Source organism: Odocoileus virginianus, chromosome 24 (assembly GCF_023699985.2).
Source record: "Odocoileus virginianus isolate 20LAN1187 ecotype Illinois chromosome 24, Ovbor_1.2, whole genome shotgun sequence".
In the NCBI taxonomy this organism is placed as follows: Eukaryota; Metazoa; Chordata; class Mammalia; order Artiodactyla; family Cervidae; genus Odocoileus; species Odocoileus virginianus.
The window spans coordinates 49,438,510-49,462,476 of NC_069697.1; the positions used below are offsets into that span (position 1 = coordinate 49,438,510).

Below are 23,967 nucleotides of genomic sequence, written 5' to 3' on the forward strand. Positions count from 1 at the left end.
TTTACTCTTAAATGAAAGTTACAGATCAAATATGCATAATAATTTTGATACTGAAGTATCCCAATGGACAGTAATAATTAGGTTTCTAAGCATTTAGAATGAGATTTTTTAATTGGTAATACAGCTATATAAGTGTATATGGCCTTTTTTGAAATAGTTGAAAACAAATGTAGATAATGGGCCCACAAAGGTTAATAGAGTAATAAAACTGTTATTGGTAAAAATAAATTTAAAACAATAAATTTTGCATGCTTCCTCACTGAAGTGTTTTTATCTTTAAATTACCACGTTACTAAGAAAATTAACAATAAAAAAGGAAACAATTTTTAGACGAACTTGAGATCTGACATTACTAAATCCTCCAGTAGTAGGCCATTGCTGTGTGTAATTAATGTTCTCCCCAGGGCACAGTGGCCAGGTGACTCTCCAGAGAGATGCTAACGCGGTCCATGGGGGATGGGCTTACATAGTCTTATATCCCCTGCGGTTTCTTCTGAATTGTCCACCTTTTCCTGCCTGTAAGGCTGTCCTATCAATCAGCGACATGCAAATATTCCTGCAGTATCCGCCACTTTTTAAGTTCAGAAAAAGAAACTGGTACACTGTTTTTCTTCTCAAAGAGGCCATAGCTTTAGGAAAACACATTCAAGCATTTTAGTGCTACACTGAAGACACCAGACAATAAAAACCTGGAATTCCTATGGTACTAGGAAGGGGCACTACAGAAAAAGGAGGACATTACAAATAACTGAACCTCAAGAGGCAGAGTTAAGAGCTATGGACCTCATTTTACTTAGACTATTCATCTCTCAGCTCTAAAACGTTTCCACTTCTTTCACTGAAGCTTTCTTTGATCACTCCGTTACATAGCAAAGTCTCCTTCTGGAATCCTAGAGCAGGGGTCAACAAATACACTTTTCTAAACTGAAAGATTTTTCTCTAAACTGAAGGATATTTTTCTCTAAACTGAAAGTTTTCTCTAAACTGAAAAATATTTTAGGATTAGCAGATTGAATCACAACTATTGAACTTAATCTGCCACAGAAAACAGAAACAAATGGGTGTGGTTCTACTCCAGAAGAAAACTTTTTATTTATATAAACAGGAAGGAGGCCAGATGCAGCTCAAGGATTATTTATACTTGGTTAACCAATGTTGTAGACAATCAATGTTCTATGATTTTGACACTCAATCCTACTCGATTGTTCCTTTAACTCCCCACACAGAGAATGTCTCTGAAATTAGTCTCCTTAGGGAGATCAGGAAAGATGACTTAGACATAACCTTTTCGAGTTTTTGTGCAGATTATTTCATGGAGCAATGCTCAATTATTTACTGATTTAAATTGACAACATATGCAAGCAAGATCTAGTTGCCATTAGCAGCCCAGCTGCACTGGAACCTCTACTGAGACATTGACCTTCGGGGTTCAACGTCTACTGAGACATTGACCTTCGGGGTTCTCTAACGGGCAGCCTCCTCTAGCTGAGTCTTTATTCTACCTGCATATGTCTTACTTGGTAATAATGAGGAATAGAAATTCTATTCTTAAAAGATCAGACACATAGGAAGCACTTAAACGTTGCTTTAAAAAAAAGCACAACAATAGTTGACATAGGTTTGTATCTTAGTATGAACAAACACCTCTAAATCATGATAGCATAATCGCTATTGTTTTTCCCTTTGCCACAGTCTTTAAATGTGTTTATATGTGCTACTACTTCTAAGTGGAAAGTCAGGAATTTCCATCTTAAAACCCCTTTGGGATATATTCACAGTTGATGTTACTAATTTTGTGTCTATGCGAAAAATTCAGCCCTTAAATATTTTTGCAGCATCAATATCAATGTTGAATATCTTCCTGTATGTGTCAAAACCCAGAGTTTAAAAAAAAAGAAAAAAAAAACAGAGTTTTGTCTATATGGGAAACACCCATATTACTATAAAGTCAATGAGTTGTTGTTCTTTGAATTTCTTACTTGGATCAGGCTGTGAAAATAATATTATAATTCATAAATAACTGTGCACAGAAGAGGATTTTTCAAGCATAAAGAGGCTCTGCCTCAAAATGCACCAAAAATATTAGTAGAGATAAAAGAAAAATAATTGCGATTACCACTTATGTTACCTGCATTATTACTCTCCAGCAGCAATCCTGTGATATAGGCTTTATTGTTTCCATTTTTAAAAATGAGGCAACTGAGGCTTTGAAGGTTTACATAGCTTGATTTGGGTTAAGCAGCTGAGATGTGGCTAAATCAAAATTCCACCAAGGTCTATCTATCTATCCACAAAGACTCTGACCCAACATGTGACACGGTGATGGAGAAAAAAGGGAAAGAGAAAAGAGACCCACAGAATAAGACAGACCAGAGGGCACAAGACCCTGGGGCTCTACACAAAGCTGATGGAAAGACAGAAATTGCCTAAACTTGCTTTGAAAATAGGTTCCATGATTTGTGTGACTCAAGACTAAAAGGAGCTTACTGTTTTATTCACAGCCATCTCTAACATCTAAAACGGTGTCTGGAGCACAGTGGATGAATAAATAGTTGTTATTAAAGGATTACATTCTCTGGCTTGAAATATGTCAGAGGCTTTATTCTAAATCCCACTTCACGGCAGATGTGACAGGTACATATCCATGAGAATTCTCCAGATGCCCCACTGTTCATGTACCCACCTCTGCCCACAGCCTGGAGTATGCACAGGAGTCCTGCCACCCTCTGCACACTCCCCAACCCCCGTCATCTTGCTACCTGTGCTAAAGAGGTCGAATCCTGGAATTACTGTTTATTCAGTCCCTAATGGTTTCCCAGCCTCCTTGAGTCCACAAGTGATAAGAGGTCATCATTTTCTCGAAGCCTTTTAGTTTGGTTCCAGATATTTCCTTTAAAGAGTAAGGAAGTCCTATCATTCTTCCAACTCTGTGTTTTAACAGATCAAACCCTGTTATCCTTGACTAGTCTTTCTTTTTTAACATTTCTCAAACTTCCTTCCTCTAGAATCTCTTAAAATCCAGTGCAGAATTGCATATTTTAAAATACTAATATTGAGAAGGTACATTGTGGTTAATAGATTCAGGACCAGATCCCTCCACTGACAAGATGTGACAACCTTGGAAAAGATACTTAACCTCTGGCCCTAATTCCCTCACCTGTAAAATAAGGGTCATAATAATGTTTTCTCATAAGGCTTGGAGGATTAAATTAGTTAAAAATGTGTAAGATGAATATGTAAAATGATGCCTGGCATGTAGAAGTCCTGGATAAAGGCAAGCTATTTTTACTCAAAGTAATCTCTATAGCTTTACCTAAGAGCCACATCTTTGGTCTCTAAATTCACTTATTACACACACACACACACACACACACACACACACAGCGTGTTAGGTCCTTTACCTCCTATGGCATTAATCTGTAAAGACAAGCAATTTTACTGAGGGGCTAATTTCTAATTGTAAACAAAATTTAAAATGAGTTTCCTTCTTTTCTTCCCTTTCAGCGTTCATTCATTTATTCATTCATTATGCTCAGTGTAATGGGCCACAGAAAGAAAATGTTCAGCTCTGAGGTAACAGTGGGCCCTTCCAAAGGCAGATCTCTCTGTATGCCTTTATTTCCCACCTTCTAATTTCATCTGAAAAAAGATGACACCAATGGCCAGTGGGATCATGAGCAGGTGATCAAACATTTATATTCATAAACAACCATTTTCAGCCTTCAACTATTTTGTACATAAACGAACTTTCCTAAACTTGAATGCTTCCAGAAACATAGCAGCCCTAAAAACAAGCTTAACCAGGTCACATAAAGAAGAGGTAGAAAAGTGAATATGTTACATTCATAGAGAAAACATAATAAGACACGTGAGCTGTCACCACAAATGTACAGGCTGTCAATCAACCCAGAAAAAGATTTATTTTGTGTGGTGCCAGAAAGCTAAGGACCCTTGGTAGCAGGAAGAAGAATGTAGTCACAGCTGGAACCGCCTTTGAAAGAAGAGGCTGCCTGAATACACATTTATTGTTGTCAGTGGCTAAGTTGTGTCTGATGTTTTGTGACCCCATGGACTGCAGCATGCCAGGCTCCTCTGTCCTCCACTGTGCCCTGGAGTTTGCAGTACACACACCGAAGTCTTAAAAAAGCTTCTTGTACCTATCCAGAGGCTTCAGAGAAAATTTGAATGTGGTGTATACACCCAGCTTTGAAGGTTGAAGCTAGACATGGAAGCAGCAGGAGGTTAGAGCATTTTACGATGAAAGAACAGCATGGCCAAAAACGTGGAGGCAGGAGACAGAATGAGAATAAATGAGGCACCAGGGGCAGTTCAGTTTGACCTGAGGATGGTGGCAGTGGGAGATGAGCCTGGAAAAGATTGTCGGAAATACAGAGATTGAAATGTCGGTCCTTAGACCTAGGAAATGGGAGTCACAGTGTTATTAACATACAGGAAAGGGAGGTGTATTTCAGTGAGAGTATCTGGAGGCACACACAGAATTAACTAGTACATTGACGAACTATTAGCAAGGACATCAGCTAAGAGACTAGGGTGTGAGTCTAAGTAGTATGTCAAAAGTGCCTGGACTCCAACAGCATCAGAAATGAGGACACTGATGAAAGAAGTATTTTGAATGTCTTAGCAACTGACTGTAAAATACAAGGCTGGGGCAGGGGGTGGGGGGCTTGAGGTTCTCGTTCTAGATCAGAATACTAATACCAATAAAAGAAAGGGAGCCAACAGAAGCAAAGAAGAGTGTTCAGAAGAGACCACACGGTGTTGGCGGTGTCTGCAGCGCGGAAGAGGGGAGCTGTCCAGCAGGCATTTGGAGAGTCCTGGCCACAGTTATGTGAAGGTCAGGGTTGAAGATAATGGCGCGAGTGTTACTCCTACTGAGGTCAAAGCACAGTCCAAGAGAGGACAAGCTTTGCCAATGGATCAAATTTAGACAAGAGAAGAATTCGAAACAGAAACGGAGGAGCACATACTTGAGTGAGTAGGTGAAAGGGCAAGTCGCTCAGTCGTGTCTGACCCTTTGAGCCCGCCAGGCTCCTCTGTCCATGGCATTCTCCAGGCAAGAAAATTGGAGTGGGTGTCCATTCCCTTCTCCAGGGGATTTTCCTGACCCAGAGATCGAATCCAGCCCTCCTGCATTGCAGGAGCATTCTTTATCATCTGAGCCACAAGGGAAGCCCAAGAATAGTGGAGTGAGTAGCCTATCCCTTCTCCAGGGGGTCTTCCCAATGCAAGAATCGAACCAGGAGGGGTCTCCAGCATTGCAGGCAGATTCTTTACCAGCTGAGCTATGAGATGAAAGGAAAGTCGAAGAGGAAGCCACTAATGAGCAATCAGAGAAGTCGGAGAAGCGCAAAGAGCACCTCGAAATCAAGAGGAGTTTAAGAGGCAGCAGGTGCCAACATTGCCAAAGGCTGTGGACAGTGTGAAGTCAGTGAAGAGTTAGAGCCTCAGAGGTCAGTTATAACCTGATTATAAAATGTTAATACTTGATATATTTTACAAGGAAGAACTCACTCCTTCAAAGTACTTTCAGATGAGATTACTCTTTTTATCCTTTGAAGAAAACAGAAAAGAATTTCTTACTGGAAGATAGACCAATTTCAAAGATAATTTCCTTAAACATTTTCAATTTGATTTACTGGCCAATAATTTTCAATCACATATAGTACCTTTCTTCCAAAAAGTGTATTCAATGTCAGGGGACACTTTTGGTAATTAGGACTAAGGGCAAACTATCAGCATATGGAGGGCAGGGGTCACAGATACCAAGTGTCCTGCAATAAAAGCGGCATTCCTACACCATGCAAAAGAGTCCTGCCCAAAATGCCAACACTGTCACCTGTCGAGAAACACTCTTTATCACTGAACGTTGCGGTGGTGTTTGCAACACCATAGATTGTAGCCTGCCAGGCTCCTCCGTCCATGGGATTCTCCAGGCAAGAATACTGGAGTGGGCTGCCATTTCCTTCTCCAGGGGATCTTCCCAACCCAGTGATCAAACTGGGTCTCCTGCCTTACAGGCAGATTCTTTACCGACTGAGCTACAAGGGAAGCCTGTCACTGAATGTACCTTTTGTATATTTGAGAAAAACTGACAGAACTTCAGTTTCTGACATTTTGGAGAATCAATTTCAAACACAGGCAAATATTATTATTACAATTCATCCCTTAGAAACTTTTCAAGTGAATGCATGCCTTTCAGTTTTACTGTTTATTCATGTCTAATCTAGTTCCAAAAGAAATAGGCCTTCTAATAAATTACTTAGTAGAGCAGCTTCTTACAATTTATAACTCTTCTATACATTAACTCTAATTAGAAACTGTTTAGGAGTGTGGATGATTAATAATACTACATGTCACTGTGTTATTAGGTGTGAAACAACCAATGTTTAATGTGAACACTTTTTGAAAATGCCAATATTTTGTACAGACCTTTACTTATCTAAAGAAATATGTCTGTGTTACAATGGTAGATACTTTCTAGTTACATACTAGATACTTTCAATTGAAATTTTTAATTTTTTAAATTAAATGCCATGGTTTAATTCCAAACATGACCAAACATTAATCAGCAGTTCAGATAACTAAACCAAATTATTGTTGTTTAGTTGCTAAGTCATGTCTGATTCTTTTGCAAACCCATGGTCTGCAGCCCACCAGGCTCCTCTGTCCATGGGATTTCCCAGGCAAGAATACCAGAGAGGGTTGCCATTTCTTTCTCCAGGGTATCCCGCCGACCTAGGGAATGAACCCGCATCTCCTGCATTGGCAGACAGATTCTTTACCACTGAGCCGCCAGGGAAGCCCTACTAAACCAGAGAGAATGTCATTTTTTTGTGGGACTATCTTAACTGCGCAAAACTTTTAACAAAAATATCTTTACACCAGCATCTTGTAATTGTCACCCAAATGCCTTGTAACATTTTCACGAACTTACCTGGGACTTCAACCAAGGTTAATAAAAACAAGTGAATCTTCCATGTAGGTAGATTAGGACCCTGTATTCACCATTTCAGGGGCCTATTGAGAAAATGAGGCTTTCTCTGTAAGTTTTTAAAAGGAAGTTCTATTACTCACGGAGATTTAGTGTGTACAGTTGTTTCTCAACACATTTCCTGCATACTTTGATCCAAATAGTTTTGAGAAAGTCAACAAGGATGACCTCTCAGTGAGAGTTCATTCAATGTCTTATTATGAAATTCAGCACTATCATGCCATCTACTGAAAAACTTTGCTTTTCAAAGGGTTCCCAAAAAAATCTGTTAAGAAGAATAAACCAGTGAACCTTATAAAACCCTATTCATCTTAAGTCCAGATATTTAATACCTGACACTAGCTACCATGTATTTTTTTTTAAAAAAACATTTACTTGGCTGGCATGTGGGATCTGGTTCCCTGATCAGGGATGGAACCCAGACCCCGGCATTGGGAGCGCAGAGTCTTAACCACCGGACCACTGGGGAAGGTCCTGCACCTTTTAAAACAAGAGTTAATGCAAATATGAAAGATTTGGATTTTTTACGTTTATTTTTTATTGGAGGATAACTGCTTTACAATATTGTAGGGGCCTCTGCTTTACATCAGTGTGAATCAGAGACCACATATTGAGTTATTTCTATGCTTGTGCTCACACAGTGTAAGTAACAAAGGACAAGGCAAAGAAATCATAAAAAGATCCTCAACTATCCTGCCCCCAGGGCATAGCTCCAGGAGGAATTCCCTGCCAGACTGAGCGTTGTGGGCAAGAAAGGATGCTCACGCTTCCTTTGTTTCTCCCTCCCTCCTTGTCATTTTTTCTATAACCAGCTGCTCAGGACTATCACCTGCCAGGCACTGAACGAGAAAGGGAGAACACGACAGACACAGTGCCTGCCCTCGATCAGCTTCAAGCAGCAGAAGCCACACTACTCAGCGGTAAAAGTCAGACCGCCTACCTGGGTACTCAGCCCCACTCAGCCACTTGCGAGCTGGGCACTTTGAGTCAGCTTCTTAACTCTCTGCGCCTCTTCCGTGAATGTGAATATCGATAGATCCTCCTCTTAGGATTGTTTAAGTGATAAAAAGGAGTTAACAGACAGTGCCCAGAACATGGTGAGCATTATAGAGAAAATGTTATAGTGACTATACTCTTGGGCTTCTCAGGGTGAGGGGATGAGTCTGTCCAAAGTGCAGAAAAAACTTGCTGCTCAATCTCTTAAAAAAAAAAAAAAGAAAAGAAAGAAATCCATTAGCAAACACATTCTTCAGGGAAGGGATGTCCCGCCTTCCTAACAACAGAAAATCCTCTGTTACTTGTTTATACGGGGTCAACGGGCAAATGGATGGGGCTGACACACAGGTTTCTGAAGCAAGGTGCTCTTCTCAAATGTGCCTCTGAGCACATCTTGCATTTCTTAAAACTGCTACATCCTTTCAAATTCCTTGAGATACATGATTCTTCCATTGAGAAGGAACAGCAAAGAGGACAGAAGATCAGCCCAGATGACTAGATGTTTTTGTTTTTTGTTTACTTTTGAGAGCAGAATTCCAACCTTATTCATCATTGTAACCACACTGCAGTGTCTGGAGTGATTTTAGGGTTTCAAAAATAGCTAGTTTATTTTTGTCAAAATATAGTTTTATTTATTTTACTTCTGGCAGTGCTGGGTCTTGGTTGCTCTCTGGTTGCCAGGAGCAGGCGCTGCTCTTCAGCGTGGTGTTCAGGCTTCTCATCGCAGCGGCTTCCCTTGTTGAGCAGCCGGGGCTCTAGGTCAAGTGGGCTTCAGTAGTTGCAGCATATGGGCTCGACAGCTGGGGTGCACAGACTCAGCTGCCCTGAGGAATAGGGGATCTTTCTGGACCAGGAAGATCCTGGTCCCCTGTGTAGGACGGCGGATTCGGGATCACTGGACCACCTTAGCTAGTTTATTTTTCAGCTGTTTTCAGTACACTTTATTCCTCACAATAGCACTTCAGGGTAAATACCACTAATTTCATTGTATGCATAAGAAAAACTAAGGATAAGATTGTTAAATAATTACTTAGTCTTACAAAAGTGAAGAAGTGAGCTTGAAATCCAGGTCCAACTCTAAAGTTAATTACCTTTTTCCACGTGAATATCTCAAAAAAAAGTTTGATAAATGAATATATAATGAAAAACAATTGCAGGAGACTTCTTTTACTTCTGATCCATGATCCAAGAATATAACTCTCCATAAAGGATATTTCTTTAAGTTTCTTTGCCCTTTTTCCCTTCAGGAGGGCTCAAGGCCAAAAATATCAGCTAGATGTTATAAAAGAGTAAATGCACGTCTGCAAATAAACTGAGCATTTATAGGAAAGGGCACTAATTTGGACACTGAGAAACAAGTGTTAAAATTTCCGTTCACTTACTGAAACAGCCCAAAGGGGAGGGGAGTACGTAATTGCAAACTGCTGATGTGAATTTTGCACACAAAAAAAACCTAATTTCTGACTTTATGAGCTGTTACACAACACACTGAGTTGCCTGAGTAATCTTTCCCTTTTACTGAGATCATTCCGTTGCCGGCTGACTTAGATCGCTTTTAACGCAATGTGCCCAGAAGCAGAAACTGGGGCTAAGATTGCCTCACCAGGGACATGAAAGGGTCACCTCATTCAACCCCCATCAGTCTCTCCTGCCAGAACCTCGCTCTAAGTTTTCAGCCAAGTTCCCCCAAAATGCACACTTCTTACTTGGGATTCCAATGACACAGCACAGTCAAGCCAAGGGTCCGCTGAAAGTCTGCACCCTCCTGAGTTCCCAGTTTGGATCTGAAGCACTGGGAGCCAGGAAAGGGCAGCTAGTGCTCACCGCTTCCTCCTGCCCACGCTTTTCCGCACCGCCCTCATCACAGCTCGTGGTTTTACCCCCCGCTGTGCCCCTAACAGACCCGAGAAAGAAGATGCGACAGGCCTAGCTCTTCTACCACCAGAGGTGCTCGTAGAGTAGACCGCACGCCTCCTCTCCCGCGCGTGTTGCGTGTGTAATTTTAACATCCTTGACGCAGATCACAAATTTCCCTCCTCAGCCCTACCGGGAACGTGGCCTCGGTCACAATCCCCCGCACCCCCACCCTGCCCTGCAATTTCGCGGAAGTTCGGGAGAAAAACGGGGTGGAGACAGCAGCCGCCCAAGCAGCATCCGCCCGAGAGAGGAGGCAGTTCACACGTGAGCCACCTCACTAGCCTCCTCGCTACCTGGCTGGGCCTGGCACCCCCAGCGTGGCGCCGCAGCGCTGCCAGGAGAAACAGCCCGGAGGCGCAGGCCCTCCTCCGCCCGCGTTAAGTCACGATTCTTTTCTGTCCCCGGGTGTGTCTCTCTCTTACACACCTTTCTTTCCTTCTGCCTCGCCCCCACCACGCTACCTGGGACCCCAAACAGGAAAGACTCTTACCCGCCCCCCACCCCGGTATTTCGTCCCTCTTGCCAGCCTCTCGGAGTGCGACCATCTGCTAAAAGAAGAGGCTGCCTATACACTCTCACCCCCATCCCCACCGCCGCCCAACACCCAGCTTCTCCGGCCTGGGTCACCCCGCTGTGCTGGCGGGCACGGGCCGAGATGCTGCGGAGAAGCGCCAGGTGGGAACCTGCCAGGGAGACTCGTAGGTCCAAGAAAGGAGGGCGGGAGGGGGGCACGGCGCCGGGGGAGCCTCGGTGCGGGCACCCGGCGGCCGGCGGCGCGCGCGGGCGCGGAGCGCTCTCCGCGCGGGACCCCTCGGGACTCCCCTCCCCGACGCGCGCGCGCCCGGAGCCCGCGCCCGCCTGCGCCCCCGCAGGTCCCGCGTTGCCGTCCGCGCGCTTCGGTGACGCGAGCTCTCCGGCGGCCGCTCTGGGGATTTTTGTCTATATAAGGGCTCGCGGGCAAACTTGGCTTTGGCGCGCGTGTCACAGACTGGCCACTATTTTCACACGCGCGTGCCGTTCGCCGGGCAGCTCGAGTGACAGGCGCGCGCTCGCCTTCCTCTCCGCCAGCGTCCCCTCCTCCTCCTCCTGCTCCTCGTTTCCTCCCGGGGTGTGACTTACTTGACCCGGTCTCCGGCCCTGCGGTGGGCGCTGCAGCGGTCCGTCCGCCGCCAGTTCGCCTCGCTAGCAGAGGGTGACTGGAATTATTTATTTATTTCTGTCCCTGGACGAGTCCTCGCCCGCCGCCGGAGGTGGAGGAGGCGGCGGCGGCGGGGAGGGGAGGCGCGGCGGCTGAGCGCCCTAGTGGATGCCGAGGAGCGCGCGCCGCGCCACCGGGGGAGGGACGGGGAGGGAGCGGGGAGGGGGAGGGCCGGCGGGGCGGGGGAGGGCGGCGGCGATCCCCCGGGGCGTGGCGGGACCCCGGGGCCGCGGGGGGCGCCGGCCGCAGCACGCCGACTCCAGGCCGACTGAGCATGCTCCCGGCGACTGTCAAAGACACTGCGGTGCTCGGGGCGCTGCCCTGCAGATTTCAGTTTTGACCCAAAGAGAAAGCCACCAGACTGGTCGAGCTGTTGTTCCACGTAGGTTGGGACGTGCTTTACTCGAAGTACTTGGCGCACAACCTGGGAGCCGGTGAGCGGTACCTTTGTGTGGGTACCCTGGGCAGTAGGGCAGCCTGTAGGCGGGGAAAGCCGAACAAAAGACGGGGAACCTGGCCCAAGGCGCGGAGACAGAAGAGCCTCCTCGCAGTTCAAGTGTTGGCCCATTCTTCAACTGAAGTCTTTCGGGGGGCGCAAGAAGAGTGACCACTGCGGTGTTGGAGATTCGGTTCATCCTTCGAATCACTCACTCTAAGGGAAAAATAAATTTTAGCCCGAGGGTGGAGGAGTAGCACAAAAGGACTTGAAAATGGGAAAGAAGTGAGAGAAAGTCATTCGTAAATGCTTTCGTTTTAGTTTCTCAAATTATATATATTTATTTATTGGCCACATGGCCTGTAGGGGTCTTAGTTCCCTCACCGGCGGAACCACACCCCCGTGGGAGCAGAAGTCTTAATCACTGGACGGATGGGGAAGTCCTTCAAAGTATTTAATTCTTCAAAATAGGACTTAGTTATTTGCTAGACACACGCTCACGCTCTCACTGCTAGGGATAATGGTAAAATCAGTCTTGGTTTGATTTCTTCTACCTTTATTCCCTCCCTCCTGTCTAGACATGTTTTGGGGGAAGTTGGAAAAAGGAAGTGCTGGAAATGAACATTTACAGTGGCTTCCTTTAATATTTTTAAAGTTGAAGTATTACTTAGAGAAAAAGAAAGACTCTGGAAGAATAATCATATAATAATAATAATAATAATAATAATAATAATAATAATAATAATTTGACAAATCCAAGATTTGAGAAATCCAATCCAAATTTTCCAGATTTTCGGTCAATTTAACTGACCCTCCCCTTTTCCTGCTCCAAAAAAAAGAGTGAGATACACATGTTGCATTCATCTTAGGTAAAAATGTAACTTATTAGAAGCTTTTGTTTGTTCTGGAAATTAAATCATTTCTAAAACACCAAGATAATTTAATTGAAATAGTTGCAATTTTGAAGCCCAAGGGACAAAGAATCAAAATGGTGTTATGGTAATAATTATAATAATTACTTATTTATTAAATGTTTATCACTGTCAGACATTGTTGTAAGTACTTACGTGAATTATCCCAATTAATACAATAACACTATTAGATTTCTTGGCTGAAAAAAATACACCACATAGGAGTTGTGAGTTGTTTAATTTGAGGAAAAATGAGGTCTATAGCCTGGAAGCTAGCATTTTGGATAGCTCTGGGAAACAGCCCTAAAGAGCCAGCGTGAAGGTCGGTAATTATGTGACTTTGGTGGAGGTGGGGTTACATGCAAACAAGCACATGTTTTTGCAGAAGGTTGCTGCTAGTCACGGGGAGTAGAGGTCACCATGAAGGATTTTAATGCTTTTCTAGATATGAGAAGATGTAAGAATCAGGCTTGTAAAACTTTGTCCTGAAAAATATCTATCTGAAGTCCTTTTCTGCCAGTTTTTTCCAGAGCACAGAGCGCCTCATTCCTGATCTCCACTCGGAACTCCTTTCAGGGGATGTTGAAGGTCAGCAGCTGCAGCAGCCCATGATTTAATCCTGTAGCAATAGATGGCAAGTGCCAATTTGTAGCTGGCAGATTATTCACGTTTTACAAGTGGAAACTAAGTAGTTGGCTAAATTCACATTGCCTTACTTCTACCACAGCTAGTCTGCAGGCTGGAATTTTAGTTTCTGCTAATAGTTTATTACTATTACAAAGTAGTAACAAAATCAACTTTTTATTGCTCTTGAAAGATTTAGGTGAGATGATATATGTGAAGTTGATGGAAGATAATATAAGATGAATTAATAATGTTATTAGTAGCATCAAAAAGTTTAGAAGACAGTATTGCACACAGAAGGGTAGTTTAGAAACTAAAGAACTATGACAGAAATTCCAGAAAGAATTTTAATTTCAAACAAACAAAAATCTGCACACTGACACTTAGATAAGATATGGTAGACATTTGATAATGATGGAACGTACACTTCATTTTCACAAAGAAGAATGTTAAATTTTAAAAGGAAACATTAAGATACACATTTCAAGGTCACTTTCTTGAGTGTTCACTACTGACATTTTTCTAGTTCATTCATCGTTTTTATTTTACTTCAAGGAAGAGAAGGAAAAAGAAAGATCCTATTCACCCTTTTCCTTCTCTCTGATTTTTCTTATATTGTCCTGTATTTCTTTTTCACCCTGTACTTTTCACAGTCTGATATTCTTGGCCTATTTAACCCATTTACAAACTCTTAACCATCATTACTCATAGCACTGTATCAAAACTGTAGCAAATTTTCTTTTTAAGTCTTGTTTTTCCAACAATTAAAACCCTGGATCCAATTTATCTAATGCCCCAGTGTTAGTATGTGGGTGTTCATTTCTAAATTGCCTTGTTGCTATGGCTAGGCCTGCTATGTAAATATTTGGTTGGCTTAGAAAGGAATCTGTGAAGAGTATCAGGTGGAAATCCAGTCAATTTCTCCTATGACTTGCAATCTTAATATTCTTCAGAAATTAAGAAAAAAATACAATTTAGGGGAAAATCAAATCATGTGAACAGAACTTGAAATATTTTTGGTAAAATTTCTGCCTTGATTTCTATTTGTAGGTGAAATAACAATAGGAGAAACAAGGGATAGCAATAGACTAAATAATCTAGAACAAGCAAACATATAGACAACATGCAAACTCATAAAGCCCAAACTTCTATTACACATCCACAACCTCATATTCCAGGTTCTGTGCCCCTACATTCCTCAGTCATGCTGTGGTCTTCTCCAGTTTTTCTGTCTTTTCTCATTCCCCACCCTCTTTTCTTTTTTTTTTTTTTTTTCTTTTTTTTTCTTTTTTTTTTTTTTGTATTTTTTTTTTTTTCCATTTATTTTTATTAGTTGGAGGCTAATTACTTTACATCATTACAGTAGTTTTTGTCATACATTGACATGAATCAGCCATGGATTTACATGTATTCCCCATCCCGGTCCCCCCTCCCACCTCCCTCTCCACCCGATCCCTCTGGGTCTTCCCAGTGCACCAGGCCCGAGCACTTGTCTCATGCATCCAACCTGGGCTGGTGATCTGTTTCACCCTAGATAACCCACCCTCTTTTCTATATCAAATTGTCTAAGTCCTTTTTTTCTTCCCTTCAAGGCCCAACATGTAAGTCTTCACCTCTGTAGCATTTCGATGATTCTTTTGATCAAAATGAATTCCCATCTTCCTCTGTGCTCTTTCCCATGAAACATGGTATATGCCTCTATTTGGGACACTTTTTTTATGCTTCACAGTTCGGCCATTTTGTAACTTTTTTCTGTCTCCCTGTCTTTTAGGCTTTTGGAGTGTAGCGATGATATTTTATTCTCCTCTATAATCTTTTAACATCCAGCCCAAAATTCCTGCAGATAGAAGGTAATCAATAATGTTTGCCCAATGGAGGAAAAGGATGATAGTATGACTATTTCTGGAACAGACACATGCTGAAGTCTCTTGGCACTAATAGTATCCATGATCTGCATGTTACTACATTTCCTGGTTTCTCTTACAGTTATATTGGGGTCATGTGATTAGTTCTAACAGAGTATGAGTGAAAGCCACTTACACCATTTCTGGCTAAAGAATATTAAGAACGAGTAATTCTTCATCCCTGCCTTTCTCTGCTCAAATAACGTCATGTTTCAGATAGACATGTTTCACTCCAACATGGAGTCACTAATGATAAAGAAAGGCTGCTTGACTTGCACTGGACTCTGTGTGAACAAGAAACCGTTATTGTGTTCAGCCATTGAGATTTCAGGACTTATGTGTCATGGTAACAGAGACTAGTGTATTGACCAATGGAAGATGTTATTTAATAAGATTGTAAATCATAAGGCATAGTGACCCAATGAAACAGTGAGCTCACAAGAATGCTCTCATGTGTTCTTAAGTCAAGATGTGCTCTCTCTCTCTCTCTCTATATATATATATATATGTATATATATATATATATATATATAAAATCACAATCTCATCTTGATTCCCAGCTAGATATACAACAGCCTTTTCTTGACAAGACTCTGTGACGCCAAAGCAGGTGTGTGTGTGTGTGTGTGTGTGTGTGTGTGTGTTAACTACACACGATAGTGTGGTTTTAGCTACAGACACAAGACTAAACGCCCCAGTATTCCCCTCAGCCTAAGTGAAAGTGAGCCTGCACCCGCCATCCAGTGGCGGCCTACTGTGACTGAGATTGTAGGTGGCTAGCAGCTGTGAATAGGATTGCTCTGACCTGGTTTCATACAACATAGAAAATATGAAAGGCCTCACTCCGCTGCTTGTAGATTTATATCTTGAGTGCCTCTATATAGCCTACTTTGGAAATCTCTTCTACCTGCTTCTCAGAAAACTAGATTTTCAACTGCCCTTACTTGGTTTTATTTGCCTAAAGTTAGAGCCATTTTGCCTTTTTTTGTGAGGTTTTTTTTTTTTTTTTTTTTTTTTTGCCGTTTTGCTGATGTTCAGTCACGCAGTCATGTCCAATTCTTTGCAACGCCATGAACTGCTTTCATGTCCTTCACCATCTCCCACAGCTTGCTCAAATTCATGTCCATTGAGTCAATGATGCCGTCCAACCATCTCAGAGCCCAAGAAAATCAAATCTGTCACTGCTTCCATTGTTTCCCCATCTATATGCCATGAAGTGATGGGACAGGATGTCATGATCTTTGTTTCTTTAATGTTGAGTTTTAAGCCAGCTTTTTCATTCTCCTCTTTCAACTTCATCAAGAGGCTCTTTAGTTCCTCTTTGCTTTCTGCCATAAAGATGGTGTCATCTGCATATCTGAGGTTATTGCTATTTTTCCCAGCAATCTTGATGCAGCTCGGCATTTTGCACGATGTACTCTGCATACAAGTTGAATAGGCAGGGTGACAGTATACAGCCTTGACTCACTCCTTTCCCGGTTTTGAACCAATCTGTTGTTCCATGTTCAGTCTAACTGTTGCTTCTTGACGCACATACATGTTTGCCTCTCAGGGGCTCTTTTTCTGATTTCCATCCTCCAGGCATTGACTCAAACTCCATTATTTGTTTTATGCTGTTTTGTTACATAATTCTAATGATTTCTTAGTGTTGGTTTATTTTTTCCCTGGGAGTTATTGATGGTGATCTTGAATTATCATTTATAAATTCTTCCCAGGAAATAATCTGTGTGAGATTTGTTATATGAAATGTGATGTAGGTTTAAATTCAACCTGTGGTTTGTGCTGGAGTCTAACAATATAGTTGGTCACCTGAAGTTTATTGATTTTGTTTTTTTTTTTTTCCTTGGTTTATCAGAATTTCATTTCTGAATGCAGGTCTTCAGTCATGGAATTCAGTCTTCATGAGTATTATTCATTGGACATATTTATTAAACAACTATTACTTGATAGGCACTATAATAAGCTGTTTGGATGTAAGTAGTGGTTCTCTCATGCAGACAGACTTCTTATGATCCTAATGCTATGATTACACCCACCCCATAATTGTGTATGCATGTATCAGAGTGTAAATACTGGGCTATTAGTTTTTTTGAATGGTAGTCTTTATAAGTTTTTCACTCTGAACTGGAAAAGACTATCCTAGTTATTGAGTTAAAGGGTTATTCAGAGCTTCAGAAACATGTTTCAAAAAAGACAAGTAGAGTTTTTTCCTCGGAAGCCTTTATGAAGGAGAATGAGTTTTATTTCATGATGCCAAAGATGTCAAGCAACAATTGTGGATATCTTTGTCAATATACCAGCTTTATTTTATTTTAAATAAAATTTATTGACATATAACTTACATTAAAATATATGCATTTCAAGTGGACACTTTGGTGAATTTTGACAAATTTATATACCCATTTAATCACCACTCTAATCAAAACATAAAGCATTTCCATCATCCCAGAAAATTTCCTCATGCTATTTTTATGTAATCCTTTCTGAAGTCCAGGCAATTGCTAATCTAGTTTTTATCATAGACCAGTTGCTTTTCCATACTCTAAAATGGTATATAAACAGAATGACATTATATGTAGTCTTTCTTATTTGTCTCCTTTTATTCTTCATATTTTTCTTTAATTCATCCATGTAGTTGTGTGTAAGCATCAGTAGTTTTTCCTTTCCTTATTGGATAGTATTCTATCGAGTGGAAATGTCACAATTTTTTTTATCAGTTCATATGTTTAAAGATTTTGGGATTATTTTATTATTTACTTTTGTGAATATTTAAATACAGATATTTTTGTGGACACGTGTTATATAAAGTTTGATTTTTAATACATAAAATTTAAAATGTGTTAAAAAAGCAATTAGTGTTAATTGCTCAATTGTGTCTATCTCTTTGAAACCCCATGGACTGTATGTAGCCCACCCGGCTCCTCAGTCTGGAATTCTCCAGGCAGGAATACTGGAGTGGGTAACCACTGCCTTCTCTAGGGATTTTCCCGACCCAGGGATGAAACCCAGGTCTCCTGCATTGCAAGCAGATTCTTTACCATCTGAGTCACCAAATTAAAAATGTGTTAAAAAAGGAGTACAGTTAGGATACTAGGCATCTGAATAACTGGATATAGGTCAAGTCAGGCACTTTACTAATGCACTACTTTGGCAAAGACACTACATTTGTCAAAGACTTTAAATTTTACTTTCTTCAAAATAATAAAAACTTGATTTGATTGTTATTAAGAAGATCAAACAGGAGATGTAATAAATGAAAATGATTTCTCAATTTTAAAGCTTAACAGAAATGAAAGATGGTATTATATGTAAAATATGTACATATTTAGGAAATATTATTTCAGAAATAAAGTTTCATAATTAAGTAAAGCAAACTGTTTGACATAATTTTGAATAGGAAAGGAAAATGTAATATTACTTAAGAGTTGATATTTTCATTATGCTAAATGAAATAAGTCAAAGAAAGGCAAATACTGTATGATATCACTTACATGTAGAATCTAAAAAATACAAAAAACTAGTGAATAAAATAAAAAATAAAATGGTGTTTGTTTCATGCTCAGTAAAGTCACACTGAAGTCACGAAAAAATTAAAAAATAAAAATAAATAAAAAATAAGTAGATCACAGATACAGAGAACAAACTAGTGGTTGCCAGTGGGGAGAGGGAAGAAGGAAGGGTCAATATATGGATAGAGAGGAAGAAATGTTATTATGAGATTGTACGAAATCATGTGTGTTAAACATTTGAACATTATAAAGCACTATAGAATTTAAAGAATCATTCAATAAAAATTAAATATTTGATATTTAAGTTTGTCTCCTTAATTTTTAAAGAACAAATTGGACAGTTGCAAAACCAAGAAATAGTTTTTTGTAGAAAATCACTTCGCTGACATCTTACTTTAAATAAATTTCTGTTTAGTTAAGATTGACTGCAAGAAGTCCCATTTATCAGGTGGGAGCTATCAATACAGATCCCCTTGTAGAGTAGAGCATGAAAAGTTACTCTCTTTCTCTGTCATTCAACCAGATTATAACTTGAGAATAAAATTCTATCTCATAACTACTTTAGAGGGATTTGTACATTTTTTTCACTCCAGGTATGGGATTAAAAAAAACTATCCCTCTTTTTATTTGAGAGCATTTCCCCCCTTCCTTTCTGCTCCAGTTGCTATTTTTGTGCAAAATTTTTAAATTGTGTTATAAACCAGCAACAGTTTTATTATGCTCATGTATTCTGTTTTCAGAACAGGGGTAGCTTGCCTGTACTCCATGTTTGTAGCTTCAACTGGAAAGACTAGAATACAGGCTCCTAATCTATTAATGTGCATCTTCAATCACACGTGTGAGTTTCTGGGTTGGAATGACTCAAAGACTGTTCTCCAAGGTCTCTTTATTGAAACACTAAGACATGGTTTCTCCTTATGGTTTGGAATTCTTACAGTATGATGGCTGTGCTCTTAAAGGCAGTCTAGTGAGAACTAGCCTTCCAGGTCCCAAGTAGGGTTTCACCTGAACTCAAAAGTTCATTAGTGTCTCGTCCCTTCTGTCCTGCTGGCAACTAGCGAGTCATAAGTCAGTATTAGCTTTCTATTGCTGCTGTAACAAATCGTCACAAATTTAGTGGCCTAAAACAACACAACTTTATGAACTCACAATTGTATAAGTACAGAAGACTGAGTCACTTTGACTGGTTCCTCTGCTCAGGGTCTCACAATCTGGGGGAAAACTTTGTTTCCAAGCTCACTCAGTCTGATTGCAAAATTCAGATCCTTGCAGTTCCAGGACTGAGGTCCCCATTTCTATGGCAGTTGTCAGCTTCTGAAGGTCACCTCTATTCCTCATCACATTGCTCCTTCATCTTCAAAAGGCAACCATGTCTGGAGTCTTTCTCATGTTTTTTAATCTCTCTGACTTCCTCTTTACTGCATTTCTTCTCCTGCACCAGCTGGAAAAAGTTCTGCTTTTAAGGATGTGTGTGATTAGGTTGAGCCAACCTGGATAATCTCCATATTTTAGGGCCCATCATCTTATTTACTTCTGTAAACCCTTCTGTCCTGTGAACAACATATATTCACAGGCTCTAGGGTAGAGTGTATATATCTTTGGGAAGGCATTTTGACTACCACAAAAGAGAAGAGGAATTAGATTCCACCTTCAGGGGCGGAATAACAAAGATACATTTTTAGAAAGCATGTAGGGTGGAAGATGTTGCAGCCATTTTTGGAAAATGCAAGTTCCTACACTTTCCTCCTTAGCTGTTTTTCTTTATCACATTCTCCAAGTGGAAGAATCTAGTAGGAAATTACAAAGCAGAATAATTGATGGATTTACAGTTTTCCTTAGGAGAATCAAGTCTGATATAGAAAGAAAGAACTAGGTGGTCTGTTGTTTGTTGGTTTTTGTTGTTGTTGTTGTTGTTGTTCTGCCTCCTGCCTTTGAAAACTAAATTCCATGTGGTAGACACAGTTGTGTTTCTTAGATCCCAGCTTAGATGCAGCTCAGATGCGGAGAGTGTGGTTAGCAGGAAGCATCCAAATGTCAGCAGCTTCAAGTTCTGCCTGAGCTGCAGGAAACCACATGGTCCAACGTCTCCTCCTGTTTGGGGTGGCCTGCATCTGGTGATGGGGTGTAGCAGCTATATTAAAACCCAGCGACTTTCATTCCTCTTCTGCCCGGTCATGCTAATTGCCCTGTCCCTTCTTACGTGTTGGTTCCTAGTGAATATGTTACGCCCTAAACTTCTCAGAATCTGCTTGTAGGTAATCCAGCCTTTGAAAGTGGGTACCGAGGAGCGTCTAACAAAACAGATAAAACTATAGACTTTTAGAGCTTCATTATTCATCACCTGGCTGGCAGTGAGGACCCCCAACACTGACAGCTTCTGGAACAGTGTGGTGGTCTATTTATTAAAACTTTTCAGTGGTGTTGAGAGGAATACCAGCAGAAGGTATGTACTAATGAAGGCAAAGTATCAGCCTATTTGCTGCTGCTGCTAAGTCGCTTCAGTCGTGTCCGACTCCGTGTGACCCCATAGACAGCAGCCCACCAGGCTCCACCATCCCTGGGATTCTCCAGACAAGAACACTGTAGTGGGTTGCATTTCCTTCTCCAATGCATGAAAGTGAAAAGCGAAAGTGAAGTCGCTCAGTCGTGTCCGACTCTTTGCAGCCCCATGGACTGTAGCCTACCAGGCTCCTCCGTCCATGGGATTTTCCAGGAAAGAGTACTGGAGTGGGGTGCCATTTCATTCTCAGCCTATTTAGATGTGTGAAATAAATAGTATCTTAAGGATTATAGGACTACACCCCCAAGCAGCTACAAGGTTTGGCCATGGAACTGGGAGAGTACTGTGTGATTGGATCCTAAGGATTCTTAATCAAGGGGGTCAAAGCTAAAAATTATATAGGAAAGAGTTGATTAACTTGGTGGTGCTTCACTTCTGATATAGGATTTAACACACTGGTAACTAAGTGCAGGAGATGGTGGGAGTTCTCTACCAGAAGAGCTCCTAGAAAAAACATGGAAAAAGCAATCACCCACAAATGAATGCATTAGGTTCTCCAGAGAAGCAGTATGTGTTTTATAGACATAGATAAATATGATTTTAAGAAATCTATTTATTTAAATGTTTGGCCTTTAGAAAACAGTTTCATAGCAACATCTAGACAGGTGTTTGATCAAGCAATTGGCTATCATAGCCCAGCCAGGTTGACACATAGAATTAACCATCACGATGAGCAGCCATGAAATGCAAGAATTTCTGTGGCAGATGGTGAAGGAAATCACTAAAAGCTCAGGGAAGTGACTATGCAGGAATGTAGGTATTATGCACAATAAAAAGACTCACCAGTTATTAGATTCTCTAGGGAGGCCCATACAGCACAGTATTTTAAAAGGCTGCAAGGAATGGCCTGGCGCAAGGGATGCCAGCATCGCCAGACAGCTCAGTGGTGGCTCTGCTCTGAGAGTTCTCTTCTGTAGTTGGGGCAAGGCTGTTATACTGCTCGGCTCACTGATAACAGTGGGGCTGCTAAGACCTCAAAACAATGTAATTCAAGATAGCAGTGCTTAACTACCAAAAATCAGAACACAGAGACTACTGGAATGACTAATAAGCCGGGTCTGGCATCCTAGTGGGGGGCTCATCCACAGAAAGCTATTAAGATGACTCATAGAACAGGAAATACAAAAAGGCGTAACAGATGGACCACTGACAAAGGCACTACTCATCTGAACCAGCAGAAAAAATCAAAGCTGGATCACTTGGTGGGGAGGTAGAGGGAAGACACCCCATTAAAAATATCGCAAGTCTTTACCCTATTTCCAGACTGAGCCAGTTTTTACAACTGCAACCATCTGACTCAGAGGTGGCTGGTTCCTGGGAGAAATAACCCTGCAACAATATGACAATTATATCTGATTGATTCCCCAGGTCTCTCCCCAAAGGAATCTCCAGCTATCTCATGGGAAAGGGGGAAACCTAGATACTATGCCAGCTGAAGGACAGAGTGAATGAGTGGACATTGACTTAGAGACACAGAGTATCATCATGCCCCTTCCTTGAGTTTGGACACATGGTCTCCAGATAATAAATGGAGTTTTGCCAAGATCCAACTTACAGTGAGTTCACTGAGGTCATGGACCTGTTCAGTCATCATTTCTGATCCAGGATTTTAACAGTGGACAATAGGAGCATCTCCCACATGGGCTCCTTGGCCTTTGAGGTGAGGAGAAGCCTGTGGCTGAGTATCAGCCGTGGCTCCAAGCACAACTGCCATGAAAGGGGCTGTCATCTGCCTCCCTGACCTCCCACTTCTAAGAGATGCCTCGGGGGAGAGCCCCACCAGAATCCTACTCTACTGGGAGCTGCTACTGGAACATGCAGGAGTGGGTGGCGTGGCACAAAGGGCAAACTGTGAAGGTTTGCCACCCACACGCCCTTCAAAGACGGACTTGATATGGGATGCCATCAGCAGACGGCCTTCCAGTGTCAGCCCCTTCAAAGTCTGCATCAGCTGCACCAAACGGCCTCCCCTGCCCCTAGACACTGAGAAGGCAGGGGTGGAAAGACCTGGCCAGCTGGGCCCACCGCTGGATGTGTTTAGCAACCAGGGGTTGACAGACCTACCTATTTACTGTCACAATTGGTTAAGGAAGAATCAAAAGTGTCCCTGGGGACCATCAGAGTTCTTTCTGAAGCTCCACGCTAAATTGGCCAAGGTTTCATTGGGTCCATCACAGTTGGATTTCTTGCTACTTTATTTTGCTTATCCCCTCTCCCCTTCTCTAATAAACACCTTACTCACTAAGAGCAGTGGTGGTATTTGCTTCTGGAGCACCTAACCTATGGTGCTCAGCACACTGGGCACAATCTCCTTCTATCTCTGCCTTTAGGATCCACGTTCAAGACACAAAACTGTGAAGTTCCTGCATATAAGCAATACACAGTCTCATACATACACTACTACGTGCAAAATCGCTATCTGGTGTGAGCCTGCTTATAGCACAAGGAGCTCAGATGGGTGCTCTGTGGTTATCTAGACGGTAGGATGGGAGGCGGGAGGCAGGTCCAGGAGGGGGGGGGACATATGTGAACCTATAGCTGATTCACTTTATTGTATAGCAGAAGCTAACACGTTATAAAGCAACTGTATTGTTGTTGTTGTTGAGTCACTAAGTCGTGTCCAACTCTTTTGAGTCCCTGTGGACTGCAGCCCTTTAGGCTCCTGTGTCCAGGGGATTTTCCAGGCCAGAATACTGGAGTGGGTGGCCATTTCCTTCTCTAGGGGATCTTCCCAACTCAGGGATCAAACCACATCTCCTGCATGGGCAGGCAGATTCTTACTTCTGAGCCACCAAGGAAGCCCCAAAGCAACTATACCCCAATTAAAAAAATATATTTGGAAAAAAAAAAAAAAGAAAAGAATACACAGTCTTAACAAGCCATCAATTGAAAAGTCAAGT

At 41.7% G+C, this 23,967-nt stretch overlaps 1 protein-coding gene and 1 long non-coding RNA gene across 5 annotated transcripts in view; one reads left to right on the forward strand and one right to left on the reverse strand.

Annotated features, from left to right (window-relative positions):
• SLC16A7 (solute carrier family 16 member 7) overlaps window positions 1-11,231 on the reverse strand; it is a 182,296-nt gene extending 171,065 nt beyond the window's left edge. For 3 of the 4 annotated variants that reach the window (XM_070454682.1, XM_070454686.1, XM_070454685.1), the window contains exon 1: window positions 11,045-11,231. The gene's annotated coding sequence lies outside the window, so the exon portion shown is untranslated. Of the gene's footprint in view, window positions 1-6,955; window positions 7,028-11,044 lie in introns of those variants that run through there. The other variant, XM_070454684.1, reaches the window with a different exon arrangement.
• An 87-nt stretch (window positions 11,232-11,318) lies between these two features.
• LOC139030875 (uncharacterized) lies at window positions 11,319-23,314 on the forward strand. Its single transcript, XR_011483316.1, has 2 exons — window positions 11,319-11,564; window positions 22,436-23,314. It is a non-coding gene; the product is annotated as an uncharacterized lncRNA (long non-coding RNA).
• The last annotated feature ends 653 nt before the right edge of the window (window positions 23,315-23,967 follow it).